The 14,251-nt window shown below is 35.8% G+C and overlaps 1 protein-coding gene across 10 annotated transcripts in view; it reads right to left on the bottom strand.

Annotated features, from left to right (window-relative positions):
- The window catches only part of Epha7 (Eph receptor A7), a 153,414-nt gene that overhangs the window by 65,640 nt on the left and 73,523 nt on the right, over nt 1–14,251 (bottom strand). The gene's annotated exons all lie outside the window — the stretch shown is intronic.

Here is a 14,251-nt window from a genome sequence, read left to right as displayed (position 1 = left end):
AGCAGGAGGATCTTAAGCTGATCACCAAAATGGAAGTTAAGAAGTTGGGAATGATGTGCAAACTGGTGCTGGTGACACAGTCACACCAGGACCTATGGCTTGCTGCTGAGTAGGCTGTGACGGCTTGGCAAGCATCAGGACAGTGAGAGACTATTCTACAAAATAAGAGTTAGCATGTAAGGAACAACACTTGAGTCTGTCCTTTGAATTCAACACACATGTATGGATATATACTTGCCTACCTATATACATGGGAACATATACATATATGATTGTGTACGTATAATAAAATAGCAACCAATAAATGAGTATTGCAAATATACACGGGACTTCTATAAACCACAGGAGTTTATGTCTTTCATTCTGGGGGCCCTAAAAAAATCAACTTTTAACACATCTAATAACTTTATTGTACATATATAATGAGCAATGGAGATATATGCAATTAGTAGACAGCTTATATAGCATGTGCAAAGTCCTGGGGTTGATCCATAGCAAAAAAGAAATCAGATTATGGTTACTTGCATATATTTAAATGAGGTGACATGTTGCAAAAAGAAAAAAAAACATAAGATAAAAATAGGCCTCATGGCAAAAATCTCTAGAATGAATTTTGTAGTCTTAGTGAAAACTTCATTTAAAAAAGAAATCATGGACCCATTTCGCCGATTAGCTACTTTTCTTGCAAAACTATAGAAAGTGCACCTGATAGGATATTTTTGTGGCAGTTTCATTTCACTCAGACACGCTTTAATGAAGGTTGTACTCTAACCACAAGAAGCTGTGCCGTGTTGGAATATTAACCAGACTTAATAAAAGCTTAGATAAACATTTCTATATAAAATTAAAATTCAAATAAAGACTTAATATACGGAGTGTGCAGCGGGGCACGCCTGAGGTCCCAGGGTTTGGGAAGCACAGAGAGAATGGTCAGTCATGAGTTCTCTGTCATTGTGAGCCTGCAGAGTGCTTGTTTCACGTTCAACAAAACTTTAGCAATGGTCTCAGGACTGAATTCCAAAAAGAATTCTTTCACAGTAATATAACACAATGCATAGGCAACGTGCTCAGAACCAGACATGACTACCTATTTTAAAAGAAGAGAGTCATCAGCCCAAGACAATTTGTGCCACAAGTGTACTTCGCTTGGAGAGCAAGCAAATCATTTTTATATTTAACAATTACGTAAGGGATGGAGCTAGCAAAACATAGCCCATAGAAGGACGATATTAATTATCGTTTTTCATTAAAATACTACTAGATACATGTTAGATGCACAGTCAAAGAAGGAAAAATAGATTTTATACTAAATAAATTTGTCGTATTTTATAATAAGCTAAATTTCATGAGAATCCATTTAGAATATGACTTGGAAAAGCATACTTACAGCTCACATAGGTTTGCTATTATTCAGTGTCTTAGGGACCAAGGTTATCTAACCTAATTAGCTAAGTCCTGAGGCAGAATTAAAGTGTGAAATATGGGGTTTTAGGAGCTCATCCAATTGTCAGTTTTAAAACTGATTTAGATTAATTCAAAAAGAACCATCCTTAAAACGCTCTATGATTTAGAAAATAATCTGTGTACATTTTGTTCTCATGCAGGAACTGCTGAGTAACGCAGGCATCCAGTCTCAAAGCATCTTAAAATGGGCACTTTAATTCTTTTTAAAGCTCTTCAAAACACACTATGACATGAAGGGAATATGAATTTATATTTTGTGGGTCAGTAATTCCATTTATCAAATTGCCACTAAATATCTGATATGCATACTGAATAATTCGAAAGCTAGCAATACATGTAAACTTGACATAATTGATTCTTGCCCATTGTACCAGCAAAATCAGAATTTCCATGTTTGTAACAAGTAACTAACACGACATTTTGGGATAAAATTTTGATAATAAAGTATTTAAATAATACGGAAGAAGAAAAGATTAATTGTGGTTCACAGCCACAGAACCAATATGGAAAGGCATTAATTCTACAACCAAAAAATAAAATTTGTGCCTACTTCTCTGCCTGCTAGAGCTCTCAGGTTGTCATTATGCAAGTAATTCAGCCATCAATGTCTGCCTGTAGCTGATCTCACTAATGAAAATACTTTTTTAGATCAGTCGTTTGACACAATAAGGATGCTGTTTGTAGTAAAATTTATACATCAAGACTGGAAAACCTGGGATTTGAATGAAAAAAAAATCCACTTTGTCTTCTAGAATTTGTATATCTGGCTCCAATGGGCAAGAAAGCATCTTCAGAGAAAACACAGAGAAATCCAGTTCTTTCACAGCAGCACAATCTACACAGCTCTCCCTTCGCTCCAACATACTCAGTGAGCTGTTCACAAAGTCGTTAAACTAATCAGTCAGTCCCTCAGGTAAACATGTAGACATATCCTTTAGAATTTTTACATAATAGAAATTAATAAAGGATAGTGAATATACATGAAAGTAAAATTATATTTTATACAAATTAAAAAATAATTCAAAGGACCATAGTTTCATACTATACTCTTGCTTCTGTATTAATCTGGGTTTTCAAATTCCCTATGTCTTTATTTTCCCATCTCTAAACTTAATCAAATGAACATTAATTAATGAGGATAAAAAATAACACATACACAGACTCTAACACCAGGCTTGGCATGGTATAAATTAAGCACACAAGTTTGCATACCTCATAGATGCATGTATTCTAAAGTATATGCATATAGATAAATTTATACAAATATATAACTTAGATTGCATGTAATTCATATCACATATGTTTAACTTATACTATATAAAATTTGTACTGTAAGAAAGTATTATAAACTAAGTATAGTTTAAGATGATATTTGAGAAGGGGAAATATGGTATTAATATTCCTTTTAAGTATAAGAGAAGATATTCCAATAAAGACTTCCAGGAATTTTATTGCAAAAATAAGTATTTTATTTTTACCCTACTCTGTAAGATATGTGTCTTCTTAGGGACTCCTAAAATTTATTATTTCTAGAGGGATGCTCCTCTGATAAATATTTGTTGTTTCAGATATATACTTTTGATGATTAACTGTCCTAATTCATTCGTGTATGCTAATAAGAATGTGTCTCAGTGCTCAAGAGTTTGATAAGGTGAGATTTTAGAGCTGTGCTCAGAGTTCTTGCTAATGTCAGTGACACCTTGTTTTTCTTTTATTTTTTATTACACCTTAAATATGTAGAACCTGTCTTCATGAGGTCATTAGATAATATAAGTATTAAAAATTCCAATGGACTCAGTAATTTAAATAGACTCCTGAGACAAGACTCGTAAAAACACTCCACAGATACCTTTGATCACTGCTCTAAAGAGTTTCAAGATTCAGCGTGGTGTACAATATCATCACAGAAGTGTATAGGATTCAGACAGCAGCAGCCAGTAAGATTGTAGTAAAGATTCAATGGTGGAGCATCTGCCGGCCTTGAACATGAACCTAGGTGTGAACCCCCGTACTAAGTAAAAATTAAATCCAAAAACAATAAAACAAATTGGCAAATTGTCCCCCTGTGGTGAGTACAATTTAAGGGTGTGAATCATTGTTTTATTAATATAAAAAATGGAAAACAAAACAAAAATATGAGGGAAATCTCTTTCATCAAGTGGAATTATTTCTTTTGTCCAAATGTTCTAAATTTAAACAATTTCAGTGTCATATGTCTGACACATTATGAACACACACACACACACACACACACACACACACACACACGTGTGTGTGTGTCTTAGTACTCAGTAGTGAGCACATTATTTTCTAAGTAGTCGGACCCTCCATTTTCTACAGTAGTGGTTAAACACCGGCTTCCTGTTGGGTAGAATATTTGTAAACACATTTGGGCTGCTCACCTTGCTTTCCTCATTATCTTATTGAGTATCTTCTCCCACTTCTTACAGTTAAGCCCAAGAAGCCAAAATGATGATTTTCAATGTGCTGAATGCAAAGTCCTGTGAAGTGCACATGTTTACTGTACGCTCAGAGAGGCAGACAATTCGTTAAACACTACATTTCAACACAGGGTAGCGTGCTCACAAAAATCGCCTACAAAAATCAAGAGTTGGAAAAGGCAGCTGCTTGACAATCTTGTTTACATTTTCTCGGAGTTTATTTTTAAAGTTGAAAGTTCCACGCGTGTTAAAATGTATCCCTACAAGGTTAGGAATGGGAGACGAAGGAACTCTACCCCTGGCTGATCACACTGGCTTCCACACAGCGCTGCTCTTTAGCGTCTTTCAGTTTGATAGCATTTTTGGATGTAGCTAAATGCCAGATACCCTGACAAACATATATTCTACCAGCTGGATCTCCATCTGCTCCACTAAACATTTTCACACCAAATCCGTACAAAGAGCTATGTTTTCAAAGAGAGCTCCCTACAACTGAAATATTAAAATCTGAACTCCAGGAGTCCTTCCACTTACATCTTTCTCATGTGTTTCCTCATGAAACAAAACTACCTCCAAGTATCCTCAGGTGGTCTGCTTTAAGTCGATGACTTTATCTGAGATCATGAATGAGGGGAAAGATGACTAGAGCAACAGTTTTGAGAGATTTCACCCTAGCAAAACTAATACTGACAAATGTATCAACATGTATCAAATGGAAAATACAAAATTAATGTGATAGGTGGAGTAGTAGAAAGCATCTATGTTGTTTGTCCTGATGTAACTTCCTTTACAAAAGATGAAGGTGTCAACAGTCTCGGTGTGTTTTAATAAGTTCTTATCATCTTAATCAAGGTCTTTGTAATTAGGGTCCATCTATTCAGACGGAGCAAGGAAATCTCAAGAAATAAAACAATCTTCTAGTTCAAAATAAAATTATTCTAGGTAGTTCCAAGGACTAGTCCCTAAATCAGTGGCTACTAGACTTTCTCATGTGGAGAAGAATCATTTGAAAAAAAAAACCTGTCATCAGAACAGATAAGGGTTAAGTATAATGATACGGGGGAAGTGACTATTATGACTCCAGAACTCATAATAGTCCTGTGGAAAAGTGAACTCATGCAAGAGACATAGGGAACTGGAGTCTATTAAAATGGCACATTGTATCTGCAAAGAACATTGGTGACCAGATTTCTTTTTTAATGCACATAGATTTCATTCTTGTTCTAGTCAAAGCACATGCACAACACCCAGGCACCCGAAATTTGTTCACCAGACTTCTAAAACAAACAAACAAACACAAACAAACAGAAAAAAACCCACATCATGTACATAGAGCAAGTCACTATGCTGGTCATTCTTGCAGACTGGGTGTTAGTCAGAAAAGAAATAGTCAATAATGGTTCCAAGATATACATAAGGACACATAGAGCCTTACTTCCTGACTGCCAAACAGTCAAGACATTCAAAATTATGTTAGATACCCTAAGCTATATGGTGATATAAGCAAAGCCGACAAGGGGAAAGGACATGAAAGAACTATTTCTAGGATCAATTATGTCAAATTTTGTTCAATTACAAAACTGTCCAAAGCAGTGGAAAGCAGAATACTTCCTGAGTGTACTTTTTTCTTTCCACTCTCCATACTTAGTCCTGCCCTTACCACACTACTTAAGAGTCCCCAGGTAAAAACAAATGGAGAGGAAAAGGAAGAGAATCTTAGCAAGATTCTAACAAAACAAGCTATCACTTATTTGAATATTGTGAAGTATGTATTTAGTCAATATTTAATTTGTTAATAATCTTTTTTAACTGCCGTATTTAATTTTACATTTTTATTTTAACATTTTTAAATCCAAATCTAAAGCTATATCTATCCATCTCACTTTCTCATATATATAAATATATATATTTGTTTACATATATATGTAAACAAAAAGGCTTGAATAAAGAAAACATCAACGAGAAAAATGTGCATTAAATATTTGCCAAGAAAAGTAGTTATTATCAAATGCATGAAGTTAAATAATGTTTTCTTTTCTAGCTCGAGAGAGATATAGTTATAATGCCTATATTCACTGAGTCAATGATTCAATAACGTATCTCCCCATCGGTAAGTTCTACAGATGGCTCAGGAATAATATTTCTAGGTTTATAAAACAACTTAGATCATCACCCTCTGCAGTCTTATAAAAGATTGTATTAATAAGCTTAGATTCATCCCGGAGAAATCTCACAAGACACTTAAAATATTATTAATAGACATGAATAGTGTAGAAAGTGGAATCTCTATCCCCCATTAGTCAGAGCACCTTAGAATCCATGTTTGTTTCCCTCAGAGATTACCTGTACACCATGAGATAATAGTTAACATCATTCAAATGGGTCAAACCAAATTCCACTCCTGTATATAACCCTGTAAGCAATTCAGTGGGATCTTAAACTTGTGCAGTGCCGGTGGGGACCAGAAGAGAGCTTCACAGTTTTACCGAGATATGTGTGAACAACCATGTGGTGCTGAGAACTCAATCCTATTCTTCTGGAGAAGCAGGCAGCCACTAAGCCATTTCTCCTGTCATCAATTACTACTTTAAATGAATTTTCTATTAATAGACACTATATGGCTACAACTTCTTATGTTAACCTTAGACATAAAACTAAACACACAGCTAGAATTTACATAGAACAAAGTTTGAGTAGCCTGACATAAATCAGCCACAAATAATGATCAAGGAAATTACTGAAAATGTCAAGGGGATGGAATGTAAAGCAATATTTAAACTAAGAAATTGTTTTCTTCTTCAAAATTTTAAGGCTGTATTCCTTCGTACCTGCCATGAAACCCTCCAGAGAAACAAAAACAGATTCCGTGGAACCTACACTACGGAGAGATGCAAAAAACAATGTCTTTCCTTTTACTCCTTTTACAATCATTTTTCTGGAGTGGCCCATGAGGCTGTATTGCGTGCTCAAGTTTATGAACAGACTCACATTCCAGGGCTGCTACTTGGTATATAAGGTGCAGAAGAAATTGTATATTTAATTTTCGAAATTACAGAAAAGTTAGGGGACCCAGGATATCACAACAGTACATCATCATTTAGTGCGTTACACGGAAACCTTGTTTTCCTGGCATACGTTTTCATCACCACCGCTTAGGAGAGTGTGCGACTCATCCAAAGTACGCAAGAGCTATTAAATCGATGAGACAAACTGTCACTGCGTGTCAGAGTTTCTAAGACAGGAGGCTGCAGACTTTTTAGAAGATCACTATTACTCCTTCCTCTTTCTTCCAAGTTAGTCAAAACAATCTAAAGGGTCTTAAATTAGATAACTGTAAATTGCTTTGTATAGCATATGACATTAGGATCTATTTGTCTGTAACAGTTAAATGTGCTGCCTCTATTAACTTGTCCAGGTTTGCAGGGATGACTCCGAGACAGAGGTGTCAGCTGCATTTACTAGCTGGATTTGTACAGACAAATGAGACACGAGACATTCTGATAACCTTCAGAATTCCACGCTCCTTCCCCTGTGTGATTCCCTCACTATCATCGGACGTATCTTCTCTTTGTAATACCAATGCTTTGCTTTGGGGCATCAAATTCTAAATTTCCTTCCTGTTTCACTGGTCATCACCGCTCTGGCTCTTTTCTGAGCGTTCTCCACCAGCCTGGGCATTCTCCTTTGATTTTTCTTATTTATGTATTTATTTATTTGTTTGTTTGTTTACATTTATGTTTTTAATCTCTTCCCTTTTTCTTTCTTTCTTTATGTATATTTATAATTTTAATCTCTTCTTAGTTTTATGATTTGAACTAAAGGCAATGTTACACCTCTGACTAGATTTTATATTTGCCTTGCAGACTGCTTTACCAATCAGGAGGCAACTACTGCATTGTAGACTTAATATACTACCATTGGAGTCTCTAAAATCTTTCAACCTCTGCCTCAGTCCAGCTTCAGTTCCTATCTCCAGGTCCTAGCCTTGAACTCCTGAATCAGTGTGAAGTGAGACCTGAGAGTTTTAAGTTGAGCAAATCCTTTCCACCCCAAGTTGCCCTGGACTATGTTGTTTGATCACAGCAAGAGAAACGCTAGCTCTTCACCCACATAGTTGAAGGAACTACTCGAATACATGTTTTACTACATTAAACTTTTAGCTATATTAAATTAAGTGAGTGTTTCTTTTTCTTTTCTGCAGATCTGCTGCGAGATCATAGAAGACATATAAGTAACATAAATAACTGAAGAGATTGCTCCACAAAGTCAGAGCACGTTGATCTCGCTTCTTTTTAAACAGCAGCAATGAGCCTTCTGATTGTCAGAGTTGTACACAGTGTTTACGTCAAGCATGCTTGGAAGGCTTCATCATTATTTTCTAAACCAGAGTACAAGTAACATCAATGAAAATATGGAAAGACACACGTGCTTTTTATACAATCTAGCAGAGCAGCAACACATGCTCTAAAAGCCTTCTAAAAATCATATTCCCCAACTAATAAATAGAGAGCTATAAGAAATATTGATATGCATACATTTGTCATTCAAGTGACTTTTTAAAACTGGCTATTTGCTGTACAACTTTAAAAAAAAGTCTCTTAAATAATGCATTCTAGCTACTGAACAGTATCAATGAATTTATATGAGCTTTTGAACACTTTTGGATTTTTCTCAAATAATAGACATAAACATAAAACATAAACATAAAATATAAACATTTTGATAATATGTAAAATATTTTTCTATGGATAACATCCTTTATATAATAAAAATGTGACACAACTGGAAAATGAAACTTGGTGTGTTGTTAAATGTACCATCTTCTTCCTAGTGCGGAGCAGCTTAAATGTGATTTAGATGAAGAGATGCTTGGATCTGAAGATACTGAGCCACAACGCTAATGACTACTTTTAGCAACAAAAACTCACTCAAGTATGAGCAGATCCTCAGTTCCACTACGTTCAAGCGAAACTGAAGGGGTGCAAACGTTTGGAATGAAGGGACATGATTATGGGTAACATGTATTAACAATTTACATTAAGTATGGCAAGTCAATTCTTTTTGAAATAAAAAACGACATATTTGAAAGTTTTCAATGGTACTAGAGATGCTACAGTGTTAAGTTAGTACCATGGGAGTCCGGTGAGCCTGTAACACCTTGGATATAACTTTTCAAAGAATGTACAAATCAATCAGACAGAATGAATGTCACCACTATGTTTAGGAAAAGCAATGAGATGACATAGCCTAACAGATGTCCTCTTGTTTCACACATATACAAGAACACTCTATGAGTAAACTGTATATAACACTCAGGAGACCCAAGGGAGTTAGAGGTATGGCGGGGTGGCTGGGGTGGGGACATCCTTATGGAGACAGGGAGGTGGGGAGGAGGTATGAGATGTGAAACAGTAGGAGAGTGGACTGGGAGGGGAATAAAATCTTGAGTGTAAAAAAAACCCTAAATTAAAAAAAAGAAAACTGTATATTCAATGATCTTCACTGATAGATACTTTTCTGTGAAATCCAAAGGATTTTCCTTAGTCGCCTTCATCCTTAAGCCCTTTCAAAATTCTGCAACTTTTAACAACCTATCTTCCTAAAAATACACTTTATATAGTTAGAAGATGATAAAGAAATCAAGGGCTGAAGTTCCTCGTATTAAATGCAATCATGAGCCTTTTAAGAAAAACGTAGAAAAAGATACCTTTTTACAGAAGAGATTACAAACATATTTCATATGCACAGATAATGTTTGCTTTGTTCTGAAAATGATTGTGGAGAGTTAACGAAATGATGAGAACAGCCAAGGGTAAGAATTACTTCAAATAAAATGTGCGAAGAAGCAACATTCCCTTCTAATCTAAGACATTCTGCACTGTAAGCTTTACCCGCATAGAAAACAATTCTATGCAGTACACCCTGTTAATCAATAATTATTTCTTCAAAGGTGCTGTTTTATTATTTGGTGGCTATCATAAACCATCCTGTCATTTTCAGCATCCTGAAGCTAGGACTGACTGAACAAGCTTTGATTATACAACTTTGCCTGAAGGGAAACAGACAACAGTGTGCTTCATTTCTTCACATAATTCAAGAGAAATAATTTATCAACCAAGGAATACATAACACACAACTGCTTCCCAGCTACTCTGTTACGGCCCTGACTCGGAAGGCATTTTACTATGTGCACATATTTAAGAATAACTCGTTTCAACATAAGAAAACTGCCCTGACTCCCTTACTTCAGGTTAATATCAACGGACCAGAGAAGAAGGCCTTGGCCTCGTGGGAGAGTAGAACTAAACTAAACAGGTCCAAATAACCAATATGTCTGAAGAAATACTGAGTGAATAATATTAGTGGAATAAAATGTGCACATTAATGGAAAACTCTCTCTTTCTGTTATGGTGCTGGTGTTATACGTGCCGTGAGCCACGATCATTACACCTGAACTCCACAATCCAATTGCTATTAGCTATCACTGTGAAGAGAACACACCGTGAACAGTAAACCTGCAGAACCAGTGCTTTCTATCTTTGAGCCCTTTAATCAGGTATGAAGTTAAAGAACACCAGAACATGCCATTTCCCTTGCTACGTCGCTTACTTTTTAATTCCTTTCAGTTGCCATACAGAGGCACGATTGTGCTTAAATAAAGCTTTATTGTAGGATATAGTATGACACATTTATCTACAGCAAAAATAAACTAGTTTATGTAAACATTACTACTTTGTGTCCATACTGCCAAGACAGCTTAAATTATGAAGGCAAACGTAAAATATACTTTACAACATACTTGAATATTAGCAGATTCGAATACAACATTATGTAGGATATTTTTGAGATCCAAATTAAAAAAAATTGTATGATCATCACTGTGTTACAAAAAAAGATTTAAGGCAATGAAATTAAATATAAAAATAGTAATCAAATTGCTGTTTTTATTTCATTCACAAAATGTCGTTTTCATTAACAGAACAATTAAAAACTCTGTACAATTAATAGCAGGTGGACTTAATATGGATCACCCAAAATAGCACATTGAGATGTCATTCCTGTTACTCTGGCTTTTCTAGGCATTAGAACAAGGATGCTCTGAATCAAATCACAAATATCAAGGTTAAAAGTCTGACGCAAATTCATTTCCTTCCCTGATAACCATGAATACATTTGCATGTTTCACCTTTTGTCTTAATACTACACAAAACTAGTGTGAATCGTGATGTGTGCCCTCATTCAAACGCTTTCCACAATGACTAGCATTCGTATTTATCACAATGGTTTGCAGACTGAGGACAGGCATGAAATACAAGGACAGGAAAAGAAAAATAACCAGGAATGTTGAGCGGGGCCAGAGGCTCATGGCCCCTCCTGTTCAGTGTCCTCTTCGGGGTTCATGGCCCCTCTCATCTTGGACAAGTACTTCCCTTCCACCTGCATTTTGAACAATATATTTCCTACAAAAAAAATGCTGTAGGTTTGACTGTTAATTAGTCATTAAAGTGTTAACAACAGGAAGGACTGATCTCTCTTGAAACCTTTTTATGTAAGGCTTAATTTCTCTGCCTTCAAGAACATATGGGGATACTCAAGAAATACTGAAAAAAGGGAAGAAAGAAAATACCTTCCTTCTGGTTTTACTATTAGAATAGCATGAGGTTTGCAGCTAATGTATGGCACAATCATCCACACATGTGCTGTATTATCTGTCTACAGCTGTAACATAATCTTTCTTTCTATGATCATTCCTGAGACACGAGGTCTATTTAAAATTTAACAGTTTCTTTGGTATTTACATTATAATTCCCAAGGATTTATTAACGTTCTGGGCACCATGAAGAAGATAAAGAACTCCATCTTTTTGTTTTGTTTTTTAAAGAGAAAAAACAATGATTTATTACTACTACTACTACTACTACTACTACTACTACTACTACTACTATTACTACTACCACTTCTACTTCTACTAAAAAGCACCTGTGATTTGCAAGAGATACTAGCAGATTAGTTATAGAACAGTAAGAGAAAGAAAGTCACAGAAGGGAAAGAGTATTGACCCTGAAATGAATCAGGCAAGATGATAATGATAGCATACACAGTACCCAGAGTTGGAGTTTCCTTTAAAAAATATTATTCATAGGCCCTTCTAAAATGGAGACTAGGAAACTATCATATTTTCTATATTTTTAATAAAACTATAAGACCCATGTTTAATCAAGACCTAGAGAACTAAGGATTGACATATTTTCCTTGATGCTTTGTGAAATATAAAAAGAAATCGTACTTCTATTCTTCAATGAAATTGAGATTATTTACCCTCAAGTCATAGAAAGTAAAATTCCATGATTTCTCATTGATAGTCTACAGAGAAGGCTGGCTGACAGCTGTCCATAGGATGTGATTGAAACACAATGTATGTTTGTTACTGCAATACATATAGAGACATAGATACTATCCTTGCTATTCAACACAAACTGCATGAGTTTCAATTGTAAAATGTGTCTTTTTAAAATTCTTAGAATGGTAGACCATGGGGTAAAATGTTTTCCTTACAGGCATTAGTACCTGAGTCAACCTTAAAACACACCTAAAAGTGGTACAGTCTCTCATTCCAGGATTAATATGGAGGAAACAGGTAGCTCCTCAGGGTTCACTGACCAGTTCTGCTAACCTACTAGGTGAGCTCCAGTTCAAAGAGACTATACCCCCCCCAAACAAAGTGAATGTTTTCCAAGGAGACCTCTGGCCTCCAAACGCATGTGCACACACATGTATGCATATTCACATACACAGACACACAAAATATACTGAAAAAAAAAATAAAGCCACCTAGTAAAACGAGAAAACCATCTCAAGTGTTGAATGAAACTATCAAGTTTTTCTCCTCCTACAACCTTTAAAATATACGAGAGAAAATAATGAACAACGGTTACACGATTTACGTACAACTCCACACTTGACAGCATATATGAACATTCTGGGTTCTACTCACAAGCTGTACGTTACAGTGGCCTGAACATTAGGTGTCATCATGCTGAAAGCCACAGGGGCAGCTAAATGTGTTTCAGAAAACACAGGCACCTCATAAGAACAGAATGGAAAGCTTCACCCTACCAACAGGTTCCCAGTGTGCTCTAGCACACAATAGCAACTTCTTCCCTTGTATGATATTCTTCTCCCAATTCAGTACTGTTAGCCTATACCTGAAGGATGTTCAGAGCAATAGAGACAGCATAAAAAAGACAGAACGAAGAGACCTAAATCTGCTCATTTGTTCTTTGGTTTGCCATTTAGAGTAGTGTGGGTTTGGAGTATTTAGAGAAAAAATGAGTGAAGTATAAATAATCACTTTAAGGAACCCATGCTATCATTCACTGTATTTGTATAGGACCCAATGATTATTGTCAAAATCGTCATAGAAAGTCTCCTTAAATCACAAGTTTGTAATGCTACTGCTATCAAATGTACAGTTCAAAGCCTTATTTTTCTCTTATGAGAAAGGCAGAACAATAGAGGATGATGTTCACAGAAAAGGTCGCTCAGTGGTCAAAAGCGAGGTGCTAGGGACTGCACAGCATTTCCCACAGGTCAGAATCACAGGTCTTACAGCAAGTGAATGTATCTGCACATGGACTTAACTGGGAAGTAAGAAAAGAACATTTCTATTCTTTGGAATACAGATTAAAAGCTGGACCTATTTCTCCATACATTTTTGACCAATTCTAGCCATAAAAATAGTGCCTTTTCCAAATATAAAAGTGGTTTGGCCATTCTGTTGCATTGAATTTTTTTATAAGTGGGAAGATACGAAATCTGTTTCAAAGAGTCTCAAACAGCTATTTTAAAATTTTTTCTTGAGGTTTATATAATTGTGTTCAGTGGGTGAGAGATTTCTCTCATAGGGAACTGGTAAAAAAGAAAATACTCCATTTTTCTCATATCAACTAATAAAGAGTAGCACAGACAGCCTTGCTGTTATTCTTAGCTCTGGTCTCAAAAACTGCAGCTCTGAGCTGGAAGCAGCTCAGAAGGAGAAGTAAATATCACAGGACAAGGCAGCAGTCACAAATCAATAAACTCTGGCCAGCAAGAAGGCTCAGAACATCAAAGTACTTGGGACCCAGGTCTAGTAGTCAGTTCAGTCTCTGGAACTCACAAGCTGCAGGAGGAAAGAAAAGACTCCACGAAGTTCTTCTCTTACTTGCACACATGTGCAGTGGCATGCCGCCCCTCTGTCTCTCTTGTCTCTGTATCTCTCCTCTTTCAACAATAGTCATCATCATCATCACAATGGATTTTAAAAATATAATTAGAGAAAAAATAAAACAGGTAATGCAGGCTCT

The sequence above is a fragment of the Rattus norvegicus genome, chromosome 5, assembly GCF_036323735.1.
Source record: "Rattus norvegicus strain BN/NHsdMcwi chromosome 5, GRCr8, whole genome shotgun sequence".
Lineage (NCBI taxonomy): Eukaryota > Metazoa > Chordata > Mammalia > Rodentia > Muridae > Rattus > Rattus norvegicus.
The sequence above is the reverse complement of the archived record's forward strand: the minus strand, read 5'-3'. Positions and strand labels throughout refer to the sequence as shown.